Source organism: Danio aesculapii, chromosome 19 (assembly GCF_903798145.1).
Source record: "Danio aesculapii chromosome 19, fDanAes4.1, whole genome shotgun sequence".
Lineage (NCBI taxonomy): Eukaryota > Metazoa > Chordata > Actinopteri > Cypriniformes > Danionidae > Danio > Danio aesculapii.
In genome coordinates this window covers 36,554,944-36,582,056 of record NC_079453.1, presented here as the reverse complement: position 1 = coordinate 36,582,056, position 27,113 = coordinate 36,554,944, and the positions used below count along the sequence as shown (strand labels likewise).

The window sequence follows — 27,113 nt, the reverse complement described above, 5'->3', positions numbered from 1 at the left end:
ATATATATATATATATATATATATATATATATATATATATATATATTTTTTTTTTTTTTTTTTTTTTCAATTCTTTCGGCTTAGTCCCTTATTAATCTGGGGTCGCCGCAGGGGAATAAACTGCCAACTTATCCAGCATATGTTTTACGCAGCGGATGCCCTCCAGCTGCAACCCATCACTGGGAAACATCAATACATTCTCATTCACACACATACGGAAACACCCATTCATTCATTCATTCATTTTCTTCTCGGCATAGTCCCTTTATTATTCTGGGGTAGCCACAGGAGAATGAACCGCCTACTTATCTAGCATGTTTTACGCAGCGGATGCCCTTCAAGCTGCAAACCCATCACTGGGAAACATCAATACATTCTCATTCACACACATACGCTACGGACAATTTAGCCAACCCAATTCACCTATAACCCATGTCTTTGGACTTGTGGGGGGAAACCGGAGCACCCAGAGGAAACCCATGTGAATACAGTAACTCCACAGAGAACGCCAACTGACACCAAGGTTCGAACCAGCGACCTTCTTGCTGTGAGGCAAACGTGCTACCCACTGCGCAATTACAATTAAGTAATTAATAATTTTTTTGAAAGTACCTGTAACCTGTACCTCTTGTAAGTCCCTTTAAATAAAAACATCTGTGAAATGGGTAAATGTAAATTGTTTTATCTCCATGCTGACCTGAAACCAGCCTGAATCCAGATTAAGGGTGGGCAAACTTGACCCTCAAGGGCTGGTGTCCCTAGAGAGTTTTGCTCCAACGCACCTGAACACACTAATCAGTTGCTGCGTCCCAATTCGCATACTTATACTATGTCCTAAAATTTACTTTTAGCAAAGGAAAAATGTATACTTTTAAGTATGTAACAGAAGAGTATGCAAGCTTTGGGACCTACTACTTTCCTCATTAAAAGATCGTTATGTTGCTTACTAATAAGCCCTGTCAATCATCCACACGTCATCCACATTTCTGTCACATTTAATTTCCTACCTTATTGGAGAAGCAGCAGCAGGTTAATCTGCCATTCACGAGTCTTTCATGCAGAGAAATCTCCTCAGGTCTTTTATAATTCTGCATTCAGACGTTAATGTCAAAACTCGATTTTATATACGTTCAGTATTGCTGTTGCAGATGAAATATGAAACAGAAAATGCGATTTAAATATTTTCCAGTGAGCTAGATATTAATTAACAGTCATACAAACATTTTTACCTCGTGCGTCCATCATGTTTGTAGTTTATTTACACTTTTCACCCACGTTAGTAGTTCTAATAATTAAATTCACGTCAAACTCGCAATGTATTGTGGGCAATATCAGCAATTAGTGTATGGATGCTTCTACAGTTAAAATGTCTACTGGAAATAGTAAACCATCCGGGAACCTTTGGCATACTCTTTTCAACATGTTACAATTGGAACATACTAATTCTATTTTTTTTATATATGCGATAGTATGTGAATTGACGCAGCATGATTCTTCAAGATCACTAGAAAGCTACAGTCAGTGTGTTTGATTAGGGTTGGAGCAAAACTATGCAGGACACCAGCCCTCCAGGATCGAGTTTGCCCATCCCCTGACCCAGATAATGCCAATCCCATCCCATTCACTAACAGCAACTTAAATCAATATGGAAATGTAATTTTACTTAAAAATATGCTTTTATGACCATTTATTGGGGCTATTTTTGCATAACTGAAAACTACTTCAAGTGGTCAGAAATAAAGAATGTTTCGAAAAAGTGAAATATGGGACAAAACAGGAATTTTAGGACACTAAAAAAAAAGAGCTAGAATATAGGTCCTAGAGTCTGGAAAAATCTGGAGTGTCCTAAAGACTGGATATCTATCTCATTGTTCTACTTTAAAAGAAATAATATGATAATAGATAAAACCACTTAATAACCATTGCCAGTACTATCCACTAGCAAACTAATCAGACCATTTATTTGCATAATTCATTGATATTCATCTAAATTTGTCGTTCACAGATTTGATTCCATCCAGAACTGTGTTCAGCAGTTTGTCAGACTTCCGCTCGCGCTCCGGCTCCCTCCTCAGGTGGCTGCAGACAGTACAAGAGCAACTCCCTGCCAACGAGCCCAACCTCAGCACAGAAGGCCTGCAGAGAGAGCACAGCAGCTTAAAGTAGGACTCTAGTTGACTCTATTCACAGTGGAACTGACATCAGTTTCTGTTTTTAGCGAGTCTGGGCTTTAATTAACATGTTTTATGAATCTACTCGCAGGATCTGCTCACGGAATGGGAGACCCAAGGAAACCAAGTTCAGGAGTTGAACAAGAACAGTTCTCAACTGGAGAACTTGATTATTAACACCACAGCACCTAAGAACAAGACTGGTAGATAATTGACAGTGTGGAGGTTCAGGGTCAGTTCTCCTTATTTGGCTATTGATAGCATATTGTATTCCCCTTTAACACAAATATGTATTTGGTCCTCAGATAAACAAAGAAAATTCGGACCCACTTTATATTAGGTGGCCTTAACTAATATGTACTTGAACTGAAATTAATCATTTGTTACAATGTACTTATTGTGTAAATACATGTTTTACATTGTACTTATGAGTAATTAAATACCTCCATGTTACTACATATGTAATTAATTTCTTTAATTACATTTGTAATTACACTGTTGACCATCCCTTACACCTTAACCCATCCTTAAACCTACCCATGCAACCAAACATGTTTCCAATTTTACCCGTATCCCACCTCAAGAGCACCACAAGTGTATTGTAATACCTTATGAGCACAGTAAGTACATTGTGTTTATTTTCTGATGCAGCTACATAGTAGTTAAAGCCACCCATTATAAAGTCAGACCGAAAAAATCTGTTCAATTTAATGACATTTATTCATCTTTATGTTGTTCAAAATCTTTAAAAAATTGTCTTCCCCAGAGCACAAAATGCACATTTAGGGAAAAAAAAACATTAAAACTGCTATAGCTGCATAACCAGCAGGACTGATTTAAAATTTGATGTGCAGCGCCGTATCTATGAAATCATATCCATATCTCAAAATTGGTCACCTGATAGCACTATCTAGTTTTCATCTCGTGTATCATGCAAAGTTTCATGCAAATATAAAATAATGCTATCATATTTAGACCTTCTGTATAGAAATAACTTTGTTTCAAGAACCACTGCAGTCAATCAAACCATTCATTCAGTAACTTTCCTTCAACTTAAGGCCGGCTCACCTGTGCTTTTTATTAATTGTATTTTTAATATAATTCTTAATGATTATAGCATGTCAGACTGCACTGTAAGATAATGTCAGACTGAACGACAATGAAGATGCACCAACATGGAAGAAAACTCCCCCGGAGTTTGACTTCATCCAGCTGTAACACTTTCACTATCCCGCATTCTGAAATGATTCCTCGCAGCAACTGTAAACAATCTGTAGCGACAATTGAACATGTCAAACCAACGATCAAAATCAAAGCTTTTGAGAAGGTCTTAAAAAGTCTTAAAAAGGTATTAAAATTATCTTTAAGATTCCTGCATATACCCTGTAAAAATGGCAAATATCACTTCAGACATAATTAACACATTAACAAATAACAATATGAACAGTTGTTTCCAATTCTTCAAGAGTCCAGGTCCACTCAAGAGGTCTCCATGACCTCTGACCCGGCTGGGTAGATCCTGAGGAACAAATCCTTTGGCATAAAGAAAAGCAATCACACACATATTATTCCAGTTTTACTCTGAAGTGGGATGACACTAAGGTCATCATATAATCTAGGCTCTTAAACATTCAGCTTTATTATAATCATAAAGACATAAGAAAGGATATTTTTATTCCATCCTGGAGCGTCCATCAGAAAATCCATGCCATCAGCTTGAAGTGCAATATTCATTATCTTTATTATTTCTAGTAATCAATGCTAAAACTGTGTAAGGGACACGTTAAAAAAATAAACAATAAAAGTGTAAAGTTGTTATTGCATTACAATACATTCATTCATTTTTGTGCTCTGTGGAAGACAAAATCACTCTGTTTTGGAATGATATGAGAGGGATTTGTTTTACGTGAGCTGTCCCTGAAAGCATCCACAACCTTCTAAACACATGTTTGTAAATGTGTCTCCTCATCTAAATCCTTTATGTTGAGTTTGTCTAGCTGCTTGTGTATATGTGCGCTGCTCCAGCATGTATGTGAATTATTGTGCCATTGTCTGAGCGTGTGTCTGTGTGTCTTTCTCCCAGGTGTTTCCCAGCTCAATGGTGCCTCCAGCCCCAACAGTGTTAATGGCATTCACACCTGTAAAGGGTGAGCTTCCTCCACACCTTTAGCATCCACATCGCTGGAGGCTTTTCTATGTTAGTCAATTCCATTTCTGTTCCCCCACTCATGTGAAAACTTCACATTTCTCCTCTTCTTCCTCCACCTTTTACTCACCTCTCCTGGTTTAAACTTTGCATCGCTTCTTGTCCTGTTCTGTTAGTCTGCTTTCAGAGAACGGTCATACTAGTTTCTCTAATTATTTAAGCTTTCTTTCAGGATGAAAGTGCACATAAGTTTGATATAAAGAACTGATTACACAACAATTTTGAAAGCTATTCATTTGTTTAGTCGATATTCATCCTCTTTAGTGAACTTGACATGGTACTGTATATGTAATGCTTCATGACATCTTTTACATCTTCTCACTACTAAATCACTGAGTGACTGATTTCTTAAGATTTAAGATGTCCATGTCATGTTCATGTCTATTTCATTTAAGAACTACTAGTAAAAGTGAACATACTCTGAGGCAGCTGTCTATACAGCAGTCTATCTAGCCCAATCTCATAAGGAAACTTTGCTATTTTATGAATGTGAGAAAAATGTTTAGTGTTCAGAAAATTTGAATGAATTCATGCATTTACTTCCTAGGAAAATGTACAAACCCTACCCCCTAACCCTACCCCTCATTAGGTGATCGAGATTGTATGATTAATATGAATTAGCCACTAAATCAAAACTGAACTGCCATGAGATTGTGTTGTTCTATCACACCACAGAAAAAAAATATTTATTGTTGACTAGTAACAATTATTCGAAAGTAACACAGGAGGTCCTAAAAGCAATCTTTATTAAAGTTTCACTCACATATCAACTGGAATAAAAGCGAAGACTAAATTCTGAAATCATGTACCATTAAAGCTTGAGTGATCGCATGACCCACAGCATCTGCCTTGCGCGTTTATACTTCTGCATGCTGTTCTGAAACGATAACAGTTTTTTTTAAATGTATTTCTGTGTCAAGTTTCTTCACGGGTGTTTTGTTTTTCTGAATGCTAATTTAATGTACAAGTAGCTGAACTCGCTTATTCAGAAGCAGGAACTGGCAGACGTGTTCAACTTTAATCATAAGGTAAACACAAAACAAAAGTTTCCATCTGGAGCTCCTTCACAGGACTCGACACTCGCTCCCATCGGCTCACGGCTTCTCAGCACTCATCACAGCTACCAAGCCAGCCAATAACAGAGCTTGTGCTATGCGTCGTTTCGACGTGTAGTACGTTTTTTGAGAGCTGCGAATCATCATCTGCGTCAACTACGGTGCGGGCTATGTGACGGCACGAAGGCTGCACCAGACCATACGCGTGCGTTGACGCAGAAGTATAAATCAGCTGTAAACTGTGCCCTATTGCCCTAACTTGGCTCCCAAATGAACAAAATCAAGGAAACTAATAAATTTGAATCAAATTTGCCCTGATTAACAAAAGCTAAATTAGTAATAAATAATACATCATTTGATATCATGTGCATTTTGCTGTTATAAATAATGTCAAAGATTTATTCCTCATTACTGTAAATCATTACTAGAAAAATGTCTAAACATGAAGTCATTTAATAACTCTTTGGCCATTGTCATTGGCCTGCTTTAACTGTACTTACGTCAACATTTTTCCGCTGTTACCCTCAGACTTGACGGAGATCCAGGTGGCAGTGCAGATGTGAACTGCAAGTATGAGCAGCTGGGCAGTGACCTGAGGGAGAGGAAGAGCAAAACAAGAGGCTTCTCTTGAGCTGCAGCAGAAGGCCAAGCAAAGCACTGAGCCCTCATCCAGTGGCTCGGCCCCCGTGAACAGAGCCTGGCACAAGGGCAGACCGCCCTCACCATCTCGGCCGGAGGTTGTGCGTGCTCAAGCACAGCAGACCAAGGTAAGAGAACTGGATTCTATTTAACAGGGTATCACACTACAGGTCCCTACATGAATTGAAAGATAGACCACAAAATATATTTCTGTGTGAAATATACATTTACAATGTTTATTTGCTATGTTCATTGTATTGTTTAGGTGAATAATTAATCTGTGCAAATCCACTGAAAAAAATAGTTTTGCTCATTTTATTAAAAGTTTGACCTTTTGCTTATGCGTTTAGAGTGGCGGTCCTTCTCTGGTGATGTCAGTTTTGACTGCTTCAGGCATGATATTCTTAAACACGCCTTATTTTTTGTTTGCTATAAGGAAATTATGTGCAAAAAGAAAGCTCCGCTCCCTACTAATATTCTGTTTAGTTTGAAGTACATCAACATACTGGAATAAAAGTCTAATCAACTTCCAGTTCAGCAGACTTAATTTCGTTTTGCCTTTAATGTCATCGTTTTCTAAAGAATTTTCAAACTCAAATAGATTATTCCATGCCCTCACATTGTGAATTTGTTGTCTAGGTTTTACTTTCTGAGCTCGCTGAGCATTCTGGGAAAGTGGAGGATCTCAAGAACCTTTTGAAGCAGCTAATTAAAGATAATCCAGACTCTCCTGAAGTTGACACATGGAAACGTCAGCTTGAAGACATTGGTCAGTAAAGTGTTTTAAAATGTGGTATTCCTGTGGTGAATAGTGGTATTCCTGTGGTAAATAGCTATTAATTGCTGGAGTTATAATAACACTCCAGTAATTAATAACTATAATGACAGAATAACAAATATTACAAAAATTTTAAGGCATTTCATTTGTTGACAAAAGTGCAATCTAGACAATTATATATATAAATATATATTACTGTCATAGTTTTTTTTTTCTAAATATTGCTTTCCCTCCTAGACTCCCGATGGACAAATGCCAATCAGACTGCATCACAGAGACAGACTGAATTGGAGGCGTGTGCTGATAGGCTGGGTAATTTTACAACAGCAGCCAGTCAGCTTGGGCCATGGCTGCGGGAGAAAGAGCTGATGATGAGTGTCTTAGGCCCACTGAGTATCGACCCCAACATGCTCAACACACAGAAGCAGCAAGTGCAGGTAAACTGCTTTATAAAATCTTGTTGTTTAGTTTATGCCAAATGACCCTTCTGGAAAAGGGTATGTTTTACTAATATTAGTCCCTTTAGCAATTAATTACTGTAATGACAGAATAACAAATATTCCAGACATTGTAAGGCATTTAATTTTTTGTCAGAAGTGCAATATGGGCTATTCCAGATTAGTTTTTCATATCAGAAGAGTTTACTAGAAATACTCTTTTTATGTTTTTCTGAAAGAAAAAAAAAACTAACAAAAAAACCTGGCATGAAACCAGTATGCTTTGTTTTTAGATATAAATAATATTTATAATATATATATATATATATATATATATATATATATATATATATATATATATATATATATATATATATATATATATATATATATATATATATATTTAATGTTGTAAATTTGATATATTACAATACAAAAACAAAATATTTTGTCATAATTAATTTCTGCCAAATACCCTGCTGGAAAAAGAATCTAAAGCTAATCTGTTTCACTCTTAATATTAGTCTCTTTAGCAATTAATAACTATAATGACAGCATAACAAAAATTCCACACATTTTAAGGCATTTAAAAAAAAAAGAATATTTGCCCCCTTTGAATTTGTTTTTCTTTTTTTAAATATTTCCAAATGATGTTTAACAGAGCAAGGAAATTTTCACAGTATTTCTATATATGAGCAATACCACATGAGTACAGCAATGTGGCTGTATATTGGCACTGGTGGGATTCCTGATATGCAAGTCCCATCTCACACTCAATACACTAGAATCACTATGGTATAAATACAGCACTACAACATACAAAAAGAGAGAGATCGACATAGAATGTCACTTACCAGTTTAATAATGATTCGATCAGCTGTAGTTAGAAATTACGCTGAGTTTTTCATCCTCTAAGGACTTATAATGCGGTTTCTGTTGCCATCTTGTGGCGGAGCGTCAACTGTCTTTGCTCTGCTCAGTATGACAGGCTGATGGATGCCGATGAGCTGTATCTCTGAAATGATAAATATTTAAAATAGGAACTATCCTTATAAAAAAATTGCATAGTTGCAATTTAAACAACTACAATTCTCGACTAAAAAAAGGCCTCAAAATGTACATTATGTGCCCAACAGCTGCAATATTTGTCAGACTGTTGTGAGTTTATTTCTCTGCTGTCACTCTATGTGGGCAGAGTAATACACAAGGAGGTAAGGAGGCTGTACAAGTGCTGTTATTACGGGAATATCGCAGGGTTATCAGCCAATCAGATTCGAGAACCAGACAGAGCTGTTGTATAAATGTATATAATATATATTATATAATATATATAACAATATGTCATATTTAGTATTGTATTTTTAACAAAATATCTTACTGTCATATTTAATTTCTGCCATATTTTCTTTATGACCGTCAGTTCATGCTGCGTGAGTTTGAGACACGCCAACCCCAGTTTGACCAACTGACCCGGGCTGCAGAGGGAATCCTCTCTCTGACTGGAGATGAGGGTTCAAGAGATGAGCAAGACCTAGAGGAGGTGAGACGGGAGCTGGCAGACATTTCAGGGCAATGGGACGACCTCACCTCTCGCCTCAGCGGCCGTTCTCAGCAGATTGACCAGGCACAAGGAAACAAGCCAACACTACCTTGCCCTTCTTAGAGAGCTGTCCTAAGAGTGTGGCTGATCTAGGTGAACGGCTGGATGCGCAGGCCTCTCTAAGTGCTCAGCCCGAAGCGCTGCGCCGAAGACTTCAGGAAACTGGGGAGATCCGCTCGGAACTGGAACAAAGACGGGGACAATTGTCCCAAGCTGAACAGCTGTGTACGGAGCTCAGCGCCATTGTGGCTGAACCATACCTCAGAGACGAGTTGCACAAGAGACTGGAGAGTGTGAGCGGCCCCCTCAAGAACCTAGAAGAACGGGCTGGTGAGTAACCTTTATAAATATGCAAGGTCAGATATGAACTTGAAAGATAGGGTGGTAGGGTAGGCGATTTCAGAGAGGCTATCAGTTTCTAAAGATAAGATCCTGCCCCTGCTGCATGATCAGTGAGTATGTTACATGGACACCAATACTTAATATGATTAAGACAGTACTCTGATTAAGAGTCTACCTTACAAACAGCAATTTTGATGACCTTAACCCGACTAAAGTCATAATCGAACTAAACAGAAATCGAATTAAGACATGTGGAGTATTCCTATTATAGTGGCATTATTGAAGTGCAGTACAGACATGTAAACACCGCAATCAAACTATTACCGTTTTGTAGTGTTTAGCTACATTTTGTGATGCAAACATGGCAGTTGTCATGCATTTGACAACAAATAAATGAGCATGGCTTCAAGCAAGAAATCACATTTTTGGTGCAAGCTGGAAAATAAATAGACATTATGAAGTTCCTTGACTTTGAAGTGAATTTATCAAGATTGAATGAAAGGTAGTGAATAAAATAGCCTTTTGCTTGAGAATTTGTTTCTGTCGTCATCTGTTTGAGTGCATAGTGTGCTAAATTAACTGCAGGTGTTGCAAAATTAAAAACGAAACACCCATAATCTCATATGGTGCCATGACGAACATGAACTTTTATTGTGTAAAACGCCGGAAGAAACTAGCACTGAATGGTTACGTAATGACGTTAATCGAACTATGTGCTATAAACATGAAAAACAGGAGCATGAAACAGAAAGCAACTCATGTAAACAGCTTAATCATATTATTGTCTTATTCAGATTAAGGCAAATAATTCGATTACTGATGTCTATGGAAACGTTATCACTGTCTTCTGCCATCACTCCTACAAAACACATGACACACAAAAGCAGATGCAGACCGGAGACCAGGAGTGGCAAAATGATAGAGATTCACCTTAGGTCTTGTTCACCAGTGAGAAAACATGCAGTTCAAAGTTCATGGTATTACAGTATTAACATAATAATGGAGCAGATCCACCAAAGCGTTTTCCCCCTGAGGCATACACATTTTTTCTCTTGATTTTCAGTGAGAGTGCCGTGTTTTTAGAATACCAGCAGCATGACGAGGCACTGTCTGCTGCCATATTTAAATGCACTGATAGTTATAGAATAGTCAACTGTGAATAACAAACTGCGGGACAGAAGAGTCTTCCAGTGCTAGATGTGATCAGTAGTAAATCTCCTCCGAAGGCCCGACAGCGATCTCGCGAATTGCACGAAACCACCAAATACGCCCAATGAAATAAAAAAAATATCCTTATAGTGGTTGGAAAATAAACACACTTAACTACTTCACTGATTCAATGGAAATAATAAACACACGACCACGACAACATATGGTCTTATTATATTGTCCTGATGATAAATTATGTGATAATGCAACTGCTTAGAATACTATGAAATATGTTGTGTGCCTTATTCTGTGTATCACATCACTGAAGGACCTATTTCAAACACTCGACTGAAGTTATGAAATGAGTTTGGGTAAAAATGTCATTATATGGTATTACACAAGCTTTCAGGTGTAACATTAGTAACATTTAATACCAAAGGGCCGTAGTTCACTGAGAAGCTACGCAAACAGCTGTCAGTATCCCGACTTCAAGTTCCCGACTTCTAATTTCTAACAGTCTAACATGTTGATTTTTCTCTAGAAGAATGGCTAACTGAGTCATTTTCCTTCATTGTACATTCTTTTACAGGAAAATTTTTATTATTTTTTTACAATTATTGGTTTTGTTTTATTTTACATTAAAAACTTAATAATAAAATAAAGAGATGTTAAATCTGTTCAATCAGTTTTTAGTTTTTAGTTTTTTCATAAAAAAAAAAACACTACAAAAGTACCAATAAGAGAACGGTTAAAACTACTGAACCGATAAGGGGTATCGATAAAAGTAGCAATACCGTTAAAACCTTAACGAGAACCATCCCTACTCACTGTAAATACCTATAAATGTAAACCACTTAACATAATTGCTATTGAGTTGTGAACAGCCTAATGTTTTGTGCATTGTACATAATAGTAATTGTCCATCTTTTTCTGCCCTCTTCCAGCTGATGGCTTGTCTCAGCTCCAGGCCGCTCTGTCCAGCACTCAACAGTTCCAGCAGATGTTGATGAGCTTCGTAGCTGGTTGGACGGACAGACTGGGAATCATACACTGGGATGTCCGAAACCCTCCCTTGCCAACCTGACACTCTGAAGACCCTTCTCACCCAACAAGAGGATTTCCAGCGAGCCATAGCACAACAACGCGATCCTACGAACTCATCCAGGCTGAGGGAGCTTCTCTCCTGGCATCCCTTCCTGCGGGAGATTGAGCGATTAGCCTTACAGACTCGCTTGAACAACTTACGGCAAGACTGGGAGGTCTTAAACCAACATGCCTCAGAGAAACATTGCCGGATAAAGAGACACTGACCCGGGCTGAGCTGTATCAACAACATCGCAATGAACTTGTGCCTTGGATTGCAGAATGTGAGGAAAAGGAGGCAGAAATCAACCCATCGCTGGATGCTGCTGTCTTAGACGACTCTTTGCAGAAGGCTAGACAGTTGAGTCTTGATCTGGATCGCCGACGACCGCTTTTAGATTCTCTGAACACAGCAGCTGATCAATTGCTGGAGCAGAGCTGCACTGGCGAAGAGGAAGTGAGGGATGAAAAGGCACAGCTCAATCGTAGGGTAGGACGGGCTCTCGGAGCGACTGCAGGGACGCACAGCTCAGCTCGAGGAGTTGGGAAGCAGATTGAAGGAGTTTGAGGATGGCAGACAGGCTGTAGAAAGAAGACTAGAAGCAGCCAGGCATCAGATCGAGGTTCAAGAGGCGCTCGGACCTCAAGCTTGTAGCAACAAAAGCCTGGAGCGTCTGCGAAGCCAACAGGAGCTGTTAAACTCTGTACAGCCACAGGTGGTGTACCTGCGAAATCTGGCTCAGGGGCTGCTGCAGGACGCACCCCAGATATCTGGAGCCGGCCAAGATGGAGGTCAGAAGCTGCTGCAGCAAGCTTGCGATACGGAAAAAGAGTTTGAAGAAGTTACTGAGAAGGTGAGAGAATTTGCACATGATCAGGAGCCCCTGGATTGTGTCAGAAGGTTATATATATAAGCCGATCTGTAGTTGTGTCTGCGCTCATTTCGTGTCTGCTGAAATTTTCTGGCTTGCTCCAGATTTAATTCATTTTCATATCTTGTAAACATGTTTTTGATCAAAAAAAAATTCTATTTCTACTAATAATAATAATAATAGTAGTAGTAATAGTTGTAGTATTACAGAAGTAGTAGTAATAATAGTATTTATAGTATTAGTATTACAGTAGTAGTAGTAGTAGTAATAATGTAGTAATAATAGTAGTAATAGTATTAGTAATACAATAGTAGTAGTAGTAATATAGTAATAATAGTAGTAATAGCAGTAGTAATAGTAGCAGTAATAGTAGTAGCAGTAATAGTAGTAGTAATTGTAGTAGCAGTAATAGTAGTAGTAATAGTAGTAGTAGTAATAGTAGCAGGAATAGTAGCAGTAATAGTAGTAGCAGTAATAGTAGTAGCAGTAATAGTAGTAGCAGTAATAGTAGTAGCAGTAATAGTAGTAGCAGTAATAGTAGTAGTAGTAGTAGTAGAATAAAATGCTTTCAGAGACAGAAGATCAAGCTGTAGAATGGCCCAGCCAATCCCCTGACTTGAATCCAATAGAAATACAAATTAAAGATCAGATTTGAAAGACGAGACCCACAGAACAATTAAGATTTTTACACTGTGTTGAAGTCTGTGAAAAAACTCACACCTGAGCAATGCATGTGACTTCGATCTCCGTATGAGAGGTCTCTTTAAGTATACCTTTCAGTAGTTCAAGTACTTTCTCCTTGGGTCGTTCCATTGTTATTACACATAACTAAGTTTTCCCTTTTTTGTTTTGTTTTATGTTTGTATTGTTTGATTATAAATCTGGTTCAATTCCATGTCAACAACATGACATGTTCAATACTTATTTTTCCCCGCTGCATATGTTCTGTACTATTCTACATTTGTAATTTGGGCTTTTGTTTGTGTAAGTTATTGAAAAGGTGACCCTAGATTTATGAATTGAATTATTTATTACCTTTCACACTCTGTGTGTCACACAGAAATGGCACTCTGAGCTGAGGAGCAGGACTCACTTATTTCAGAGTTTGAGTTTAGAGGTCCAGCAGGCTAGAGAGGTGGGGCAACCAGCTCAGCCAGCTTCACCCCAGACCGCAGCCCTGAACTTGGACCGCTATCAGGAAGAAAGCCACACCAGCTTACAGAGAGGTGGAGTGGAGTCCGCAGGCAGATGGAGACACGGGGAGTCCTGTCACAAGTCAAAAGAGAAAATCCTTATCATACGAGTTCTTGACATGATTAGCATTTTCAGTGATCACACATGACAAATCTTGAATATAGTTCCTATTGTATCGTTTAGAGTGCATGAATGGGTTTAAACATTTCCGGTGTTTTCCATTGACCTCTTTTTTATAAAAACTGCTGTTTTAGTAAAGGGCAATCGTTTTTGTTACCTATATATTTTTAAAAGCATAGGAACTTAATAACATTTGCCATATACTGTAAAACCATGTCCTCTGGTGTGACAATTTTTTAATTAAATAAAAAATCCTTAATCAAAAACAAGCTTAACCAAACATAACAGGATAACAGGGAAAAATGTAATCCCTGATGCCCCCACGCTCGCTCTTGCCAAAATATAAACCAAAACACAAATCACTGAGAATTAACAAGAAAATATGATTTATTTACAGAAAATAAGCAGCAAAATATCGTGAGGGGTCAAGCCTAAATAAATGACAATAAACCAAACTAAATTAGAGCAAACTTCCCTGGAAAATAAATAAATAATAAAATAAAATACAGAAAACTGACCTCTCTACTAACAACACAGGAGAAAACGAAAATAATAAAGGCACCAAACCTCCCTACCATGCTCCAAGCCAGTTAGAATGTACAACTTCACATCGGCGTCTCACAAAACGTCATATAAGAGACATCAGCAACAGTCACTCATTTTCATCACTCAAGTAACAACATCCCCACAAACAATAACGAGCGGGGAATCGAGAGAGCGGGAAGCCGCTGAATCCATGTTCTCTAGGGTTTTAAAAACGGCCGCCGCCAATCCAAGCACCAATCACGATCCGCCGTAATCCGTTACACCTGTGAATAATTCAGACCGAGAGAGATATAGCGAAAGAAAGCGAGAGAAAGAAAACACCACACACACTACTTGTAACACAATATATGCTTATTTTAGATCTGCAATTCCATGAAAAGTTTTAATTAGTTGAAAGACCCCTGGAAGCACCAGTTAATATTTTGTCTCAGATTTTTTTCACATATTGAACTTTTTTTAGAACCACTATAAATTAAGTTTTGTTTTCATTTGGTTTGACACTCCTGATTTATTGAATAAGTCTGACAATTCATGGAGAAAAAAATATTCCTAATTTAATATAAAATAAATAGCACTATATGAAGTTGATTTTGCACTAAATAATGATTTTTTTTCTTAATTTTGGCATTGTCAATCATTTTTACAATTGTCAATCATTCATCACAATTCTTAATTTTTTTTGAAGACTAATTAATTATGTTCAATCTACTTTAATTTGTAAAAACAGTTAAGTTACCTTAATTGGTTTGTGTTGAGACAACATGAAGGAATTGTGTGGAACCCTGCATTTTTCAGTGTATTTGTCTACTACCCATTCAGTAATGCATCAGATTGTAATGCAAAACCTAATATCCTACAGTCAAGCGGATCTGGAGATGCTGGGATCTGTTCTGCAGCAGTATCGAGAAGGCCACACTTCTCTCATCCGCTGGATAGAGGAGACCACGGAAAAACAAGAGACACACAACCCGAACAAACTGACAGCAGAGCTTTGTCAGAACAGCTCGCACAGCAAACTGTGAGAGAGAGGAGCACTGATATTTATGATATTTTCATGTGTTGTAAAACAAATGTGCTTAATTTAGTGTCGTCTTCTGCAGGCGTTGGTGGCTGAGATCGAACAGAACCAGGTCAAGCTGGATGAGTGCCAGACCTGCTCTAACAATACAGCGCTGCCGTTAAGGTACAGTTACCAGTTAACCAGTGTCGACTACTAGATAAAGTCAAAAGTATATCTTTTATGCGCATGTAAGAATAAATGCAAAATATTATGGCTTTCCCTGAATAAGAGTTTACATTGTCATAGTCGACAGATAGTCAAGTCAAGTGGTTTTTGGGGGGAGTATTAGATTTGTTTTTAAACAGGGTTTCTGTGGTGTCTTAAAATGTCTTTACAAGGAATGTATGTACACTCACCGGCCACTTTATTAGGTACACCTTACTAGTACACTTTTGCCTTCAGAACTGCCTTAATCCTTCGTGGCATAGACTCAACCTAGGTACTGGAAGTATTCCTCAGAGATTTTGGTCCATATTGACATAATAGCATCACAAAGTTGCTGCAGATTTGCCGGCTGCACATCCATGATGCGAATCTCCCGTTCAACCACATCCCAAAGGTGCTCTATTGGATTGAGATCTGGTGACTCATTAAGTACAGTAAGCTCATTGGCATGTTCAAGAAACCAGTCCCAGTAGATCAGCAGTTTCTGAAATACCCAGACCAGCCCATCTGACACCAACTACAATGCCACGTTCAAAGTCACTTAAATCACCTTTCCTCCCCATTCTGATGCTCCGTTTTGAAATACAGTCTTGACCATGCCTACATGCATTATGCATTGAGTTGCTGCCATGTGATTGGCTGATTAGAAAATTGCGTTAACAAGCAGTTGGACAGGTGTACCTAATAAAGTGGCCATTGAGTGTAAATCGAATATGTATCTATTACAAAATATGCTTCATCATTATTATATGCAACACAGCCACTCAACACAAAGATCCATCCTTGTCTAATTACTGTTTTTTTCTGTTTTGTGGATATCGTTTATTTCTCTCACACATGTACACATCTATTTTTCCCTTTCTCTAGTACTTTTCTTGTTCTGTCTTCTTTTCTTACTGTGAAAATACAGCCTGGTTCAGTGTTGCCCTCTAGTGGATAAACAAGAAAACCTCAGTGTGTGACCTTGCACACACACTTTAATGTGCATGTGCATCCAAAATTCACATACAAATCCTAGCATACAGTATGTTTAAAAGTATACTTTGGGATTTTATTTCCAGTCATCTTGAAGATGTGTGAACAACCATTCACTTCACAAAATGTTTTTGCTAAAAAGTCTGCCATGTCTTCCTGTTTATGCATTAGGATTATGAACTTCAACTTATGACGTTCAGAGCTTTTGTTGAATCAACCCAAAAGTCGCCTGTGAAAAGGAGGAGGATGCACTCCTCCCAGATGTCATCACACAGGAGGGACATGTCCCTGCATGGAGGAACCAGGCCCATACTACATGAATTTGATGGTTATGTGGTTTTGTGTGGACTTTGCATGCATTAATCATATTTTATCCTGCATCATAGTTCATGGGATTTACGCACTCGCTACACAGCTCTGGTTACCCTGACATACGCAACATGTCAAGATATTAGTGATGCACTACGAGACTGGAGGAGGAAGAGGTGTGTTATTATGCTTTTATAAGCCTCACACTGATTTTACCTTTGGCCTACCATAGTTCCAGAAAAAAAAGCTGCGCACATTTACAATAGAGTAACTAAATAAAACTAAAACCTTATAAACTTACAAATTCACTTTATTAATATTGTAATACGTAATAAAAAATCCTTAAATTGACCAGTATTCAGAACAGAACGTGAGTGAAATACACATACATAATCAAACAGAAATTGTGTCATTCACTATAAACAACATTTTTCTCAAAACCGCAAGCCTAAGCAAAACTCATAATAAACGTTCCTTTGATCACATCAGATTGCTTTGAATGCAAGTTGATTTAAGTTTCATTAATACACTTTTAAAAAATTGTGAAATTCTGGGAAAATATGGTACAAAAGGCAGCATCAGGAGGATTCAAAATGTTTTGTTTTTGTGGTATAGAAAGAAGTGGAAGAGGAGAAGCAGGCCCGAGTGGGCAGGTCTCAGACCTGCTTGGTTGGGTCAAAGGCCTACAGGAGCGCACTGGCAGATCTGCAGAGCCATCACTCGCTGCACATCAGGTAAAACTGGAGTCTTGCCTAATAGAATATTACCTATTTTCTGTACTCTACAGATAATCAACATTAAGAACAGGGATGGGCAGTATTTATGATACATGTATTTCAAATAGGTATTTTAAATACAAAATAGTATTTGTCATTTGTATTTTATTGGGGTTTATGAAATGAGTTTATATTTTATACCAAAATACTTAAGTGTCTTGTATTTTTGTATTTTAAAATACTGTAAAATACTTTGTAAGAAGTCTACATGATGGAATCATAAAAATGCGGCCTCAGATTGATGCTTTCTCAGATATTTGACAAGGCTTCAGATCAGAACAGAAGATTTATTAAGAAGGTCATCAGTGTGTGGTGTATGGATGGAAATTATGCACACATGAAAAAAAAACCTAACAAATGGTATGGGTATATTGAGAGCAAGTCAACAATCATTTAAAATAGTATACTGCACGATTACTGAGGCCATTAATATTGATGGCTGTATAGTGTACAATTCGGCATCAGCATCTTTGCTTAAGAAATGAGGTGGAATAAAGATTCAGCCCTTAAGAACAGGATGCATTCAGAACATGATCATTCTCAGTCTCAGTGCTATAGCTGGAAATGCAGAGGGAACTATAGAAATATAAAAACCTAAAGATTTATTTTTCACCAGTACTCTAAAGATGTGTACTGGTGTTCACTAAGGGGGCAAACTGAGACTCTTCCGGTTAAAGAACTGAAAAACTTTTGGCAGAATGTGTAAACTGCACAAATAATAGTAGTTTTGAATGGATTGCTAATGACAAACAACATACAAAGAAGTCATAGAGTGGCGATACCTATACTCATTGGCTGTTTCAAATGCTAGTAGTTGATCTGCAGGTATAGTTAATGAAGAGGAAAGATGTTAAAGTGACGCAATCCAGTATATAGGCACAATACATAATAATAATATCCAGACTTTAGACTTTGCAAAACAGTAACTCTATTTTTGAGATGTTCCTGAGATGTTCACAACATCATGTTTAGTTGTGCATTGAAGAGAACAATTGCAAAAAAACAAGATTTATGAAATTACTAAAACTTCATGTTTTTACATTGAATATTGAAGATTTTAATTGCAAAATATATATTTATTTGAAAAAATTATGTAAACAAAAATTAAATAACATCTTATATGTCACCCTGTTAAAATACAAGACTGTTAAGACAGTGTCAATTTTACTGACCATCCAGTAGATGGAAACACAATAAAGTGATACAGTATAGTACTATAATCCAATTCATTATCTGCATTACATGGTTTTTAAAGTGATTAAAAGAGATCATTTTCAAGACAGGACTTTCTGTATGATATTTGTACAAAATTTATACTAAAATAAAAGAGAAACAAGGTTTATGAACACTTCTCATGTACAGGAGTAGAGGTGAATGAGTTGGCAGAGAAGCTGACTTAAACTTGCTCAGAGAGACACTGTTGCTGTTGAACACTGTTTACTTCACCAAGTCAGTTTATGGTAAGAGAATGATCGGCATATTGATGGAGGTTTTGCAAAGAAATGTCATGCTCCTTGTAAAAGGATTTTGTAGCATTTTAAAATGCAAATAGAGTATTTTATTTGAATACATGTTGTGGGTGCTCTATTTTGTAGTTTATTTTGATAAACGTAAAATTGATGTATTTGGTATTTTATTTTATTTTAAAGTACATTTCAATGTATTTTTGCCCATCCCTGATTAAGATTATTGTGTGTGTTAAATGTCTCTGAAAAACCCTGCATCTGTCTTGCCTATAGGCTGTTAGTGAGCAGCTAGCAGCTAAAAAAGAGGAAGTTGCTGAAGCTATCAGGAGCACCCAAGTCTTCCTGATGTCAAAACAGGCCAGCAAGTGAGTCTGCTTCATATGACCTTTAGCACATACACACAGAAGTATACATCAAAGATATTTTGGTAAATTAAAACTAAGACTGAAACTATTGGTTAAAAACCTTACTTAACTGCTTAGTTAAAATAAAAAAATCACAATAAATTAACAACAGTCATTGAAAAAACTAACTGAAATTAAAAAAAATATTAGCAAAATAAATAAGCGTTTTTCGGAATTTACAAACACTCAAGACAGCAGTGAAGAGCATGATTACCAGGGCTTGACAATAACTTTTTTTTGATCACCAGCCACAGTGGCAAGTAGTTTTCCAACTTTGCTAGCCACTCTGCATTTTCACTAGCCACAATTTTGTTAGTGGGGAAATATTTTTATATGCATAAATAAAACTTAATAATGCTAAAATACTTAATATAGATTGTGTTATGTCCACATGCCTCCTCATTAATTTCACTTTTTGTGTGTCGTGTATGAGCAAATGGGTCATGGTTTTATTGTGTTATATTGCAACCGATCACAGTTGCGTTCCAGGCCACGGTTGCTTTACGCAAGGAAACAGGAAGCGCCGACACGTTTTAAAACAGTCGAGCGCATCACATCAGCTGTTAGCGCAAATGATCATCCTCTCGTTCGGTGTTTCACCTGCTTTCTTTTGCTCGCAGTGAACACAATTATTTTGTTAGTCGTGCCATTTCTCGATTCTAAGATCACATTTGCATGCATTTTGGGTCATCCTTATAGTCGAACCCCTGCTTTTAAGAAACCACATTTAAAAATTATTTTCAAACCATCAAAGTGGCTAGTGGGAGTGACTGTCTAACCTGCCAAAGATGAAATCTACCTGCATTTGGCGAGTTGGCGGGTGTTAATGTTCAAACCCTGAGTATTACGTATCTTCAAAAACATCTAAAGAATGAAACACATGTTCATAATTTTCTTAATTTGCCGAACAAGGAAAACAAGGCAACTACATTTACAATATTTTTCTGAATTCTTCATCATTTTACTTTTATTCATTGCGTTTGTATGATTTGGATTCAGTATTTTTTTTTTTCAAACTATTAATTTATTGTATTACTTAAGGTGTGCCAACTTTGCTCTAGTCATCACAGGATGTGTTCTGTTAATTCTGATTAACTAGATTTAACAAAACTAAACTATTAAACTAACAAAAACTAAACTGAAATATACATCCAAATTTAAAATAATATTAAAATAAAAACTCCCTTAAAAAATGCAAAACTATAATAACCTTGTTTTGCATTTACTCAACAAAAAAACACACATTGTATTAATAATGCACATTTATCTAGGTTGTCCTCTGAAGAGCGTGCCCAGGTGGTCCTCTCAGCTGGATGAGCTGACGGCCAACATACACACAACTGTGTGATAGTTCTGCCGCACAAGTGCACCATCTGGAAGAGCAACTGGCCAAAGAGGAAAAGCGCAAGGTAGAGTTAAATGTGCAAGGGGAAGTGACCAATGACAGCAGCGTTCAACTATGCCAATGCGAGCTTCAACGGCTTGAAACAATGCTTCTGAGATACATTGCTTTAAATAATGGTCATCGTTATGATCAAGAAATGCTACAGTAGTGTGTATGTGTGAGCTAGAGCGAGTGAGTCATTTTTGTGTGTGTTTTTTATGTTGCCTGTCACGTGTGGTTTAACAATCATCACCATGTTCATACATCTCACAGACGTCTTATTTAAACAGTGAAAATTAATAGCATGGTGTGAAATCTAAATCATTTTCATTTTCAACAACATGCTTGATATCATGTCACCCACAACCATCCTTATATGTCATGTTAATCAAGCACATCTGCTTAAACACAGCTCAATTAGAGTAGAATAGTGCTGCAATTGCTACTTTAGTGTCTATTTAAAGCCACTTTAGTGTCCATTTAAGCCACTAAGCCACATTGTAGCTTAGCTTTTTTAAATTTTTGACATTTCATTCAAAGGCACAGATAAAACTTGTAAATGTAGAGGCTTAAATGTCATTACATTCATATTGTTTTGTTGCCATATGCAGACATTGTGTAGAACTGTGCACTCATTATGTCATTGTGTAGCCATTACTGTGTGAACAATGGTCTGTTTGTGTTTGAATGGCTAAAAGTTAACTATTAAACAAGACAAGAGCAAGAAAGTCAAACATGTTCTTTAGGGATTGGTAAAGACGGAGCACAAAACGCCAGCTGTGCAAACCTCCACCTCACTGTTTGAGCATGATGTGTCCAGATCACAGCTCTGTGTTTTTGTTTGTCTGTGTGTGAGATATTGTCTGTTTTCAGTCCGTGTCTTTAATACTGTAATTCTTTGTGAAATGTTAATCAGCATTTTGCTTTAAAACCACTAACAGCTGCCGGGAGAAAATGTAAGGCAGAATTGGAAGTATGATATAACTGTTTTAGTCTATTCTTAGTTGATTAGTAATACAAATGTGTCTATACAAACCAAGATCATCACATATTCATAGGTAAGTCTTGCAGTTTACACATTTAAAAAAAAATATAGCATGCAAAACAATGGCAATAATATATATAATAGGTAACAGATGAATGAATATAGTAGTATTAGTCAGTTCCGGGCAGCATATCAGGCAGCTGGAGTGTGGCATGCAGATCGCTAACATCCAGCTTCTCACCCTATCGCACCTCAAACCGCCGAAACACCTCGACCTATCAGTGTGTGTGCGTCTAAGGACAACCTCACACAGTAAGTAGTGCTTGCTTTCTCTCTTACCGTTGCTTTCTTTCTGACCAAGCAATATGTTTTTAAGGTTTTCTTCTGTTTTCTTTACGCATTAAGTTTTGCTTATTATGTGCAAACTGCAATGCTGGTGCTTCCAAATGTTTTTTGCAAGCATAAATGTTTTATATTTGGTTATTTTGTCTTGAAATTGATAAAAACATGCATGAGAGTTACTATCAAGATAATGATTTCTTCTTGTGTTGACTTAAATTACTCCCAACTATGGTGGTGGGCTTTTTCTATTCCTCTCCCTAGTTAAAATATTAATAAAAATGCACTGCGAAATCATTTTACTTAGATTTATTATTTTATCTTTCCATAGGGCCAGGAGGTCATCGCTGGAGTAATTGACCTTGGCACCATGGGAAACCTTTCCAGTTTTCCAGGCAGCACAGCATGGCCTCATAGACCAAGACACCTGTCATGTACTGTTAGAAGCACAGATTGTCATGGGTGGCCTTTCCACCCTGACTCTCCTGATAAATGCGCATTAGATAAGGGTCTTTCCAGTGGTTTGGATTAATCAACCTATCTTCCAATCTCTGGAAGAATTAGAGACTGCTATTTGTCTTGTCAACACAACAAAATTTGAACAGGGTCATGAATTACCAGTTGCAACAGCAATGAAAGAAGGTGTCATAGAGGAGCTGGTGGGGCTTCGTATACTTGAGCTGCAAATAAGCACTGGTGGTCTGAAAGTTGGCTCCAGTGGTGTAATGGTCAGTCTGGAGATTGCAAGGCAGAAGGGTTTGCTATCCATGGATCTTTCTCAAAAGCTGCAATCTGCCTTCAGCGGCGAGAACTTATTGATTCAAATACAGCAGAAAAACTAAACCTGGTTGACTTTCACAAGCGTTGTGTTCTCAATGAGGAGACAGGTCTGCGTTTTTTCCCAGTTAAACAAAAGCCAGGAGGAACTGTCTGCTTATGTTCTGGTAGAAAGGTGGGAATTTTCCGGGCTATTCAAGAAGGACTCATTGACCGACATGTTGCAGTTAGACTGCTAGAAGCTCAGTTGTTTGCTGGAGGTATCACAGACCCCCCGCTTAGGACACAGATTGACTGTTAATGAAGCCGTTCGACATGGCCTGATGGATCAGGACTTGGCCTGCACCCTCATGACACGACAGTTACAAACAGGGGGGAATAATAGATCCAGTAAGTGGGGATCGGTCTGGAATTGGATGAGGCCATACAAAGAGACCTTCTCTCTCCTCGCATAGCCTTGCGTGTATTGGAATCTCTCCAGTCTTTTATGGCAATGCTGTGGCCAGAGTCAGGGGAGCTGCTACCTGTAAGTGAGGCACCTTCAGCAGGGTGTTGTTAACAGGGAACTCGCTGCAAAAGCTCTGAGAAAACGTCATTCTGTTGGTGGTATATTTCTGCCTGAGAGTGGACAGGTGGTCCTCTACATCAAGCTGAGAAGATTCTTGAACCACAGGCAGTGGAGTTCTTAAAGCAGACCCAGGTTCCAGATATCCTTCCCAATGCCTACTCCATCAAGTTCCTCGTATATGAAGCAATTGAGTTTGGGATCTGTCTGTTCTTCATCACCACCTGCTTCACATGCAGATATCAGTTATGACTTTCTATGCAGAGGAAGGCATATCACAAGAGCAGGTTCAAAACCATCTGCTCACTCACGTGATGGACACACAGCTACATTAATTGTCACTCAGGAGAACGCTTAGTCCCTGCTAGAACCAGATTTGGTAGAGCTAATATGTGAAAATGTAAAAAGCTACAACCTTGCTATACCAATTAACATAAACTTGAGAGCATTAGTGCTACAGCTGACAGCAGATCTATGAGTGGGATTGAAGAGGACTTGGAAAATGAGAACCCAAAATTATACAATATGAGATTCCCTGCAAAGACCTTTGTTTGGAACAGACTACAAAAATGCTAGAGGAAGGTCTTGCCACCTTTGATGGTCACAGACAGAACATTTACAGAGCCTTTGTATAAAGAGTTTGTGCAGAGAAAGCTTTATCATCAGAAGTGTATAGAGAACCAAGATAAAAGGCAAAATCCCCTACAAAGTTGTTAATATGGGAGGGACAATAGAAGGAACAGAAGATCTTACACCACTTGCAGAAACAAACAAAATCATCAAAGAACCTTCTAAAGAAATGATTTGGCAAGAAAAGGATTTGTCATCAAGAGACTGTGTAGATCCCAAGATTAAAAAAGATGTCATTTTCAGCAAGAACACTGAGAGGACTAGTACTATAGAAGAAGCAGGGGGAAGATTGTGCATACTTGACAGACACAGTCAGGGATTTCATTGAACTTTCCCATGAAGAGGTTTGCCAAAAGAAAGTTCTGTCATTAGGACAGAATAAAGAACTCGGGATTGCAAAAGATGAAACTGCCAGCAAGATGACTGAAATGGGTGAGCGACTAGAAAGGACAGATGGAAGTTTTTGCATCTTTGAAGGACCCAGAAAAAGACTTTATAGAACCTTCATATGAAGTTTCTTCACAACACAGAGTTCTGTCATCGGAAGAATACAAAGAACCTATTATTTAAAAGGAGAAACTGCCTGGACTAAGATGGGTGAGACAAAAGACAGAACGGAGGAAGGTCTTACACAATTGGACAGGCACAGAAGCCACTGTTATGGAGGCATCCCATGAGGCTTGGCAAAGGACGGTTATCACATCGGAAGAATGTCATGAACCCACAATTATAAAAGGTAAAACAGCTTTGAGTAACACTGGCATGGGTGACACAATTGAAAGAGCAGAAGAAACCTTTATGGAGGCTTCAGGTGAGAGTTGGCAAAGAAAAGTACTGTTCATCAGAAAAATGTGATGATCCATGATTAAAAAAGGTAAAATTCCCTGGACAAACACAATGTGGGTGACATGATAGAAAGAGTGGAGGAAGATCTTGCAACCCTTGACAAGCTCAGCCAAAACATCAATAGAGCCTTTACATAAAGACAAATTACAAGAGAAAGTTCTCTCATCAGAACAATATAAAAAACACATTTCCAGCAAGAAGACTAAAATGGGTGAGACATTTGAAAAGCAAAGGAAGTTGTTGCAGATTTGACTGGCTCAGAAAAAGCCTTTATAGAACCTGCACATGAAGTTGGTTTGCAAGAGAATGTTCTGTCAGTAAGAAAATATGAAGAACCCATGATTATACAAGATAAAACTGCATGGATGAACATAGATATAGGTGAGACAATAGAAAGAGCAGAGGAAGGACTTGCACCCTTCACAGGGACAGCCAAAGTTTTAACAGAGCCTTTACATAAAGCGAAATTACAAGGAAATGTTCCATCATCAAGGCAATTGAAAGAATTTGAGATAAAGAGGGATGAAACTGCCAACAAGCAGACTAACAAGAGTGAGACACTAGAAAGACAAAAGGAGTTTGCTGCAGGTTTAACTGACTCAGAAGAAGCCTTATTAGACCCTACACATGAAGGTGTTGCAAATTTGATAGCACAGAAGAAACTTGTATGGATCTTTCAAGTGAGATCTGGCAAAGAAAAGTTATGTCATCAAGAGAATGTGATGAGCCTGTGATTACAAAAGGCAAAATTGCCTTGACTAACACAAATGTAGGCAATACATTAGAAAGAACAGAGGAAGATCATGCCGCTCTTGACAGGCACAGTCAGACCTCTTACAGACCCTTTACATAAAGAGAATGAACAAGAAGTTCTGTCATCAGGTCAAAATAATGAACTCAAGATTAAAAAGGGTGAAACTACCAGCAATAAGACTATATTGGGTGAAACACTAGAAAGACAAAAGAAGTTGCAGCTTTGACTGGCTCTGAAGAAGCCTTAATAGAGCAAATACATAAAGTTGTTTTGGCAGAGGAAGTTCTTTCTTCAAAAGAATATGATGAGCCCAAGACTTTACAAGGTAAAGATACCTGGATGAACGTAGGTGTAGATGAGACAACTGAAAGAGCAGAAGAGAGAAATAACAGAAGATTGTGCACCTTTGACAGGTACAGCCAGAGCTTTTACAGAGTCTTTACATAATATGAACTTACAAGAGAAAGTTTTGTCATCGGGAAAGTATAAAGAAGTCCAGGATTAAGGAAGATGAGACTGTAAGCGAGAAGACCAACATTGGTGAGATGCCAGAAAGACAAAAAGATGATGTTGCACGCTTTGACTGGCAGAGAAATAGAGCCAATGGATGAATTTGTTCAGCAAGAGATAGTTTTGTCATCAGATGAATGTGAAAAACCCATGCTTATAAAAGGTAAACTGGCCTTGGTGAACACTGCTGTGGGTGAGAAAGTTGAAAGAACAGAGGAAGATTTTGCCCCCATGGCAGATACAGTCACAGCTTTTACACAGCCTTTACAAGAAGTGAACTTACAAGAAAAAATTCTATCAACAGGAAAAAATAAAGAACTCAAGATTAAAGAAATGAAACTGCAGAAAGATACTGTCACCAAGATCAGAGAAAGATCTTTCCCCCTTTTCAGGCACAGAAGAAACTTTTTATGGCGACTTCACATAAGGTCTTGGAAGAGAACGTTCTGTCATCAGGAGAATGCAATGATGGTGTTAAGACTACAAAAGATGAAACAGAACAGGAAGAAACTTGATATGAGTAGGAGTTCTGAAGAAGCTAAGAAGAGACTTCCTCATTGACAGGCCACAGAAAAACCCATTTATAGAGCCGCTGCAAGAAGAGTCCTGGCAAAGAAAGAGAACAAGGCATCTGAGGCATCAGAACAATATGAAGAATCCAGTATTAAAACACAGAAAATTGCCAGCAAATTGACTGATATTGGTAAGACTCCAGAAAGCACAAAAGAGCATATTACACCTTCAATAAAGATGGGACAAACCTCAGTAGTGGCTTTGCATACAAGCTCAACCCTACCAAAGACTATATTAGATAACAGGATGCTCTCTGAACATCATATTGCAGATTCAACTGTAAATCAATCTGAAAATAAGCATATTCCAAAGCTGGAACAAGCAGAGATAACTGAACAAAAACAGATTGATGTGGATGAAGGCAGTAGACATACTTCACAAGATACTGTAAAAATTTTACAAT

The 27,113-nt window shown here is 37.8% G+C and overlaps 1 protein-coding gene and 1 long non-coding RNA gene across 2 annotated transcripts in view; both read left to right on the top strand.

Moving 5' to 3' along the window:
- macf1a (microtubule actin crosslinking factor 1a) overlaps positions 1-27,113 on the top strand; it is a 388,147-nt gene that overhangs the window by 236,538 nt on the left and 124,496 nt on the right. The gene's annotated exons all lie outside the window — the stretch shown is intronic.
- On the top strand, positions 2,145-4,317 carry LOC130246370 (uncharacterized). The gene is made up of 3 exons (XR_008839432.1): positions 2,145-2,162; positions 2,263-2,374; positions 4,255-4,317. It is a non-coding gene; the product is annotated as an uncharacterized LOC130246370 (long non-coding RNA).